Raw genomic sequence first — 7,203 nt, 5'->3', positions numbered from 1 at the left:
GTGTGTGTGTGTGTGTGTGTGTGTGTGTCTACTCCTGCGGTTAAAGCGAAACTGAAGCGACACTGCAGGAACTGTGACCTCTACTCCGCCCCCCCCCCGCCCCCGGCTTTCGAATGACGACAGAAGACTGACGTACCGCCCGTCAATTACACAGGAAGTGACAGACGTCACAGGGCCAATCGGAAGCAGCAATTATATCGAGCAACGCAGTACATTACTTCTGAAAGCTGGTCTTGAACGGCACTCCATCCCAAAGCCGGCCAGAGTGCACTCTGTGAATGATGGGGCGAGGAACACATTGTCTTCCGCTGATCGTGGCTTTGATCCCGCGTAAGTCAGGATAACAATGGTTCTGGGGAAGGTAACTCACGTTCAGAGAACGGGCTCCCATTTGTTGAGAGAAATGAGACTCTAATAGAATCTCTTCCTTGCAGGGATTCTGGCCGTGTACGTGGAGCAGTCGCCCCCTTCCCTGTCAGTTGGATTGGGAGAGTCAAGCACCGTCCAATGTACGCTGCTGAATTCGGACTATCCTCTAATGTATTGGTACAGACAGCGACCGGACGGGGCAATAGAAGCTCTTTTCTATTCTGCTGGGAAAGATATAGTCAACAGTTACACGTCGGAATCCTACGCGGCAACAAGATCCAGTAGCACTTTCTTTCAACTGGAAGTAAAGAACGCCTCGCACTCTCACTCGGCCGTCTATTTCTGCGCCTGTAGTAGCGCACAGAGGTTGAGAAGTCGAGCCGCCTCTGACAAAAACTGTTCTGCACAATCGCTGAAGGCTCAAAACCGGCTTTTCCTCACCACTAGGGGTCGCGGTGCATTGAGATCCAATCTCCAAGACGCGTCCAGCGTAACACTGCAATTGCCTTTTCATTCTTCCCATCCGGACAACCGAGTACGTAATATTAGGAAATCAGATCAGTGAGAAAGGCAAGGATGCCTGAAGTAATTCAGAAACACTTCCCACAAAGGAAAACAGTGACCGCCTCGAATTTCTTACGAAGCTAAAGGAATTTGGCAAGCCCCTTTGAGCCACAGCAAAATTTATAACTTAAGTGTTTAAATTATTTGTAGGGATGGCGTTCAAAGCAATGTTCATTTTAGCTTCTGGCGATAATAACAAATCTATATTGTGTTTGTATAAATGACTAATTGGTAGATTAATAATTAGTGTAAACCCTCCTGAATACCTTCAGCAAAACTGCCAGGAAGAGAATTTGTTCACCCTCGCGTTCAGACGTAGCCCATCCCTGTTGTACAGGGCGTACCTTCACCAGAACAGATACCAGTGAGATTTCAACCGATAAATGGAAGTAGAATTACACCTAGGTAACAGATTGAGAGAGAGTTCGCTCGATTCATAGATGCATAGAGACATACACAGATGGATGGATGGATAGATAGATAGATAGATAGATAGATAGATAGATAGATAGATAGATAGATAGGGAGGGAGGGACGGGGAGACAGAGAAAGAGAGAGAGACAGAGAGAGTGAGAGACGTAGCAGGAAATAATACACAACTGGAAACTCATAATTATGTTTTTACTGGTGGTAGTCCCTGAATCTCTGATTAATTACCCAATCAAAACAAGTGTCTTTGCTACGTCTGTTTGCTCAACAATTAATGAAACTCTCGTTCAACACCAACTGCACTTCCAACTTCGCTCTTCTTCCGCATGTGATCTGAAATGATGCTCGGGGTATGACGTGCAGGAAGTGACGCAGCGTCAACCGGACAGTAGCACAGCCGCAGTCCAAACAGACAAGGCAATGTGCTTTTCCTGAATGCTGGCATTCTGCTACACTTGATGCCAAAGCGGCTGGTGTCTGCCTGGGGTTGATGTTGGCATGTGGGACACATTGAATGCTGTTGATCCCCAGTAAGTCAAAACATCATAGAACCAGGGAGAGGGCTGGTGTTCTTTGCGGAGTTACGTAGCGCGACATTGGCCGTGGTTTAGCTTGATCGAGGTTGGGAAATTCGGATCCTGCTTTACTACTCATGTCCCTCAACTGCAAGATCAGACCATCAATGTGGACAGCCGTCCCTCTCCGCTTTCTGTTTTGTCTTTGAAATGATACACTTTCTCTGGAGGACGGGATTAAACTTGGAGGAGTGCATTTGTATGTTTATCGGAGGTACCGTAAAGGGGGTTGACGAACGGATCCTAAGCGCTGATCAAATTCGAGTAAGTTGTCAGATATCCCGGTGTATTTTTTTTATTCTGCTCTAAGTTTGTCTAACTTGGCCCACGGTGCATTTCGCTGCTATAGCGTTTTTTCCGGGCTGTTCATGAGTGTAATGGATGAAATCTCGTTGGGTTTTCCCAAGGATGGAAGGTAATTTTTAGGGGGACGTGTTCCTTCTCTCTGACTTTGCAGAATACCTGGTTTATTATTGAGAGAAAGTAATAGCCTAATAGATTTTCCACCTTGCAGGCGTTCTGGTCGTGTACGTGGAACAGGTGCCTCCCTCCTTGTCAACTGGAGTTGGCGAGTCAGTCAACGTCACATCACGCTGTTCAGTAATGACGGTAGCAATATGTTTTGTACAGACAGAGACACGGCCTGGCAATAGAAGCTCTTATCTTCTCCGCTGTGCAAGGCATCGACACGAAGTACACAACCGAGTTCTACACGGCCACGAGAACGAGCAGCACACTGTTCAAACTGGAAGTGAAAGGCGCCTCGCCCTCCCACTTCGATGTCTTCTTCTGCATTGGTATCAGCGCACAGAGCTAGACAAGCCGAATCTGCTGTAACATTAACCTTCTGCCATATCGCTGGGAGCTTCATAACCTGATTAGCACCACTAGGGGACAGTAGCAGATTGCGTTTCACAACTCATTTTATATCTGGCACAGGAGCCATTTCACTCTGGTCCGGTATTGCTCACCTCTGAGACACAGGACCGTGCCTTTTATACATCTTTCCTTGCACTGCACGCCTTCGCGTGTTTCAGCTTTCTGTAATTATCTCTGATCCATTGATAATCACAGAGGACCAAAGTGAAGGCTGAGTCACAGTGGAAAACCTCGAGTTCATCTATCGGAGCTTTTATAGAGCTGGGATGTGTTACGGGCGAGCAGAACAAAAACAAAAATAGAGTTCTATGATTAAACGTTTATATTCAGTCATTTTGGATTATCTATCTAACTATTTAACTGTACATCTACGTATCTATCTAACTGCCTATCTGTCTATCTATCAATCAATCAATCAATCAATCAAACTAACTATCTATCTATCTATCTCATTGTCTATCTTACTGCCTAACCGTCTGTCTGTCTGTCTATCTACCTATCTATCTATCTCTCTATCTATCTATCTATCTATCTACCTATCTCACTGTCTATCGATCTATCTAAACAGACAGAATCGTGATGGTCGTTGACGTTGCATGTAGATGGGACGAATAAAGTAAATTATCGATCATAACTTGCGAAGTGAGAACTGTTAATTCAGACAGAACTACTCAGATACATATCAAGATAAATAAAGAAAGAGATACACCGATATGAAAGTTATGAGAGGTGTGCGCATTAGCAGGAACAATAGTCGGTGGTGGGGGGAGAGTGAGAGAGGGAGAGGGAGAGAGAGAGACAGAGAGAGAGAGAGAGAGATAAAGAGTGAGAGTCCCGGGCCAACAGCTTCGACCCTGCACTCTGCTCTCTCTGTACTAATCATCACTCGAAGCACATTTCCAATTGGTAACACCGGAATACGGGATCTCCGTTGGCCAGTTCATCGATTCCTTCTTCGCCCAACTCCAAGCACCTGTCAGGAACAATAAACTGCCTGCTTCTGCTGTCCGTGTCCCATTCGATTTCAGCGTTTCCATCCATATTGAAATCCACCATGGCCAGCATAGGAAGGGAGAGAGAAAGAGAGTGAGAGAGAGAGAGAGAGAGAGAGAGAGAGAGAGAGAGAGAGAGAGCAATAAAGAAAGATAAGGAAGAAGAGAATACGGCGAGTCAATCAACACTTGTCTATCGTTGGGAGACGGATATGGTAAGTCAAGAAGGTGAAATGATGATACGGCAAAGTATAACTCCGCATGCCTCGATTCTGATTGGCCAAAAGAAGCAGGGACGTGGCCATCCGTCTCACCAATGACCATTTAGATCACTGAGTTACGTGACAAGCGGGACTGAAGTGAGTGGATTCATTGCTCCTGGTCACAACACTTTCACTGGGGACGGAATATACCTTCAGGGAAGATGTTGCTGCTTTTGCACCTGATCGTCTCCTTCTCCTTCCACTGTGAGGGAAATTTTCTCATACATTTTCCTCTCTTTTCCCTAGGGTGATCCTCACTTCCTCTCGCCCTGAGCCTTTTCTGTATCATTCTGCGCATTTCTCCGCACATTTCCATCCTCACTCTGATCTTTTTTCGTCGGAACCTCTCCATACGGACCGCCACCTGGAAACACCCCAATTTCATTCCTTCCCCTTCTATCCCCCGTCATTCTCGCCGTGCACATGCTCACCTCTTTTCAGTCCCATTCCCTTCTTCAGATGTGACCCCGGTGACAATCCAGCAGATTCCAGCTTTCTCCGGTCCTACCGGCCGGGCTGTGACGCTGAACTGTACTGTCGAGGGGAGCGGCAACACAGCTGATACGATGCTCTGGTACAGACAATACCCGGGGCAGGGGCTGGAGAACTTGTTCTACTGTACATATGCGAGTAACGTGCAACCTAGAGAGTCGGTGTACGGCTTTACCGCAGAGAGAGCGAGCAGCTACATCTTCAGTCTGGTCTCCTTCGCCTTGGAGGCGAATTCGTCAGCCGTGTACTTCTGTGCCCGGAGTGATCACAGAGACTGGGTCAGACGGAGGAGCTGAACAAAAACCCCACCGTCCTGATGTCAATCGAAGCGCGGGTGTGATCCTGTCCGACAGATGGCGCTGCGATGCTGAGACTGAGAGAAACAAAGGGCGACAATATCGCACCTGCTCTTGTCATGTTGTTCTCTTGTTAGGGATTAAAATGGCTGTAGCGATTCTCCACAAATATCTTTGCACCCGTTATGTTTTTTGTTTGTTTCGGTGAAAGCTTCCCTCGGATGATCAGACTGGTGTGGACTCAGACTGCATGGTGGTTCCTCGTTACATGACCGTTTTGATCATAACTTCCCAGTGAGGCCAACTACATTGAGACTTTCAACTATCTGCAGTCTCCCTGCACCTACATCCTGCCCAGTCATTGCTTTGTGCATCACTCTGGGCAATACATTAGCTGCCCCTGAGTCAAGCCTATTTTCTGAAGTAACGCCCCTTCTCCCTAATGGTTCGGTGAGGCTGCCTGACAAGACGAAATCATTCTGTAAACAAAGTACTAAACAGAAAATAAACAGGTAATATCTTGACCTGAATAGTTTACTAGATATATAGACTGATAAACAGACAGAAAGGAGGATGGAAAGACAGACAGATAGATAGAAAGAAAGAAAGAAAGATAGATTTGTAGTTAGATGGTTAGAGAGCTGGATAGAGAGAGAGAGACAGAGAAACGAATAGATAGATTGGCTATCTGGCTGACTGAAAGTTAGATAGATGGGAAGATAAACAGGTTGAAAAGGATAGAAAGACAAAGACATGCGTACAATAAAAAGGACGGACAGAGAAGAAAGTCACAGATCAGAGGTGACAACTGGTGATTAAGGACAGTAGACAGGGAGAGGCTTAGAGTGATAGTGAGACAGGCACAGAAGGAGATATTCAATGCGCCCGGCAAACAACTTCAGCTTATTTGTGACAGAGAGGCGTTCATGAAGAGGCAGGGGAAGAAAATAATCTTCGGAGAGAGGGAGAGAGACAGGGAGAAAGCGAGAAAGAGAGAATTCGGTTGGGCAGAAAGTTTGCTGGGCATTCAGCTGATTTTGATCGGACATGTGCATTTGTTCCAACTGGCTCAGGGAAGAACGAAGTGGAGCTAAACCCGAGCACTGACTGCGGGAGGCGGTGTCTGGGAAAAGTGTACTCTCTGTCCTCTGACCAACCAACTAAAACGCTGCTGGGACTCAACACGTCAAGTAGTATCTATGGAGGGGAATAACCAGTCAATATTTCGTACGGAGACATCACATCGGAACTGGAAGGGAATCTAGAATAATAAAGTGCGGAAAGAGAAGGACCACAAGACGGTCGGTGATAGTTGGGGCCATTTGAGGGGGCAGTTTTGCGCGTATTGGAGATGACACATTTTATGGGAAGCTGGAAGGGGGTACAGTACATGGAACACATACACGGTGGAAGAAGATTTCCCAGATGAGAGCAGATGGGACCAAGGAAGAAAGGCGACGGAGAGTGGAAAACAGAGGGAGAGAATGGTCAGTGAAAAACAAAAGACTGGGGGGCATATAGTACAAAAAAAAACGTACAGAATGAGATATAGTGTGGAGAGGGAGAAACAGGGAGGGAGTGATACGGAGAGAGAGCCAGAGTGTTGGGTGGTCAAACCCCTGGAGGGGAAGCAGCACATCCCTCGAATCGGGGCGGGCTCACAGAAGGGGGGTGTCTGATCGCTACTTCCGCAAATCCACCTACGTCACTGGGATACGTAACAAGCGGGGATGAAGTGAATGGATTCGTCTCTGCTGTTCGCAGCGCTTCATCACTGAGAGAATAAACCCGCCAAGGAAGATGTTTCTATTTCTGCAGTTCATCCTCGCCTTCCACTGTGAGTGAATTTGAACAAAAAATATTCTTTTCCTTTCTTTGCTTCTCTCTTCCTTTCTGATTCCACTCACTTGTTTTACACTCCAGTAGTCCCGGAATCTCTCTATATTTAGTGACGAACCGTCGCATCCTCACACTATCTTCCCTCAGCCGCCACCTCTGAATTCCGTCCACCTCTCGAGCTCTCCCGACTTCAGTTCTCCTCATTCATTCCCTCAATGCACGCTCTTTCTCCCCTTCCCTATTGAACAGGGTCTCCCTGTTCGTTCACCGCATTTTGCCACCCCCGTCTCTTTTTCCAGACGCGACCTCGGTGACGATCCACCAGACTCCGGCTGTCTCCGGAACTCCCGGCCAGAACGTAACCCTGCGTTGCACAGTGGACGGTATTATCAGTGATACTGACTGGTTGTACTGGTACTGACAGTACCCGGGAAAGGGTCCGGAGAACATGTTTTACTAGAACACAGCTCCGTACGTCCAACCAGAGGGAATGGTCAACGGTTTT

This window comes from Mobula hypostoma, unplaced genomic scaffold (assembly GCF_963921235.1).
Source record: "Mobula hypostoma unplaced genomic scaffold, sMobHyp1.1 scaffold_36, whole genome shotgun sequence".
Taxonomy (NCBI): Eukaryota; Metazoa; Chordata; class Chondrichthyes; order Myliobatiformes; family Myliobatidae; genus Mobula; species Mobula hypostoma.
Note: the sequence above shows the minus strand (reverse complement) of the source record.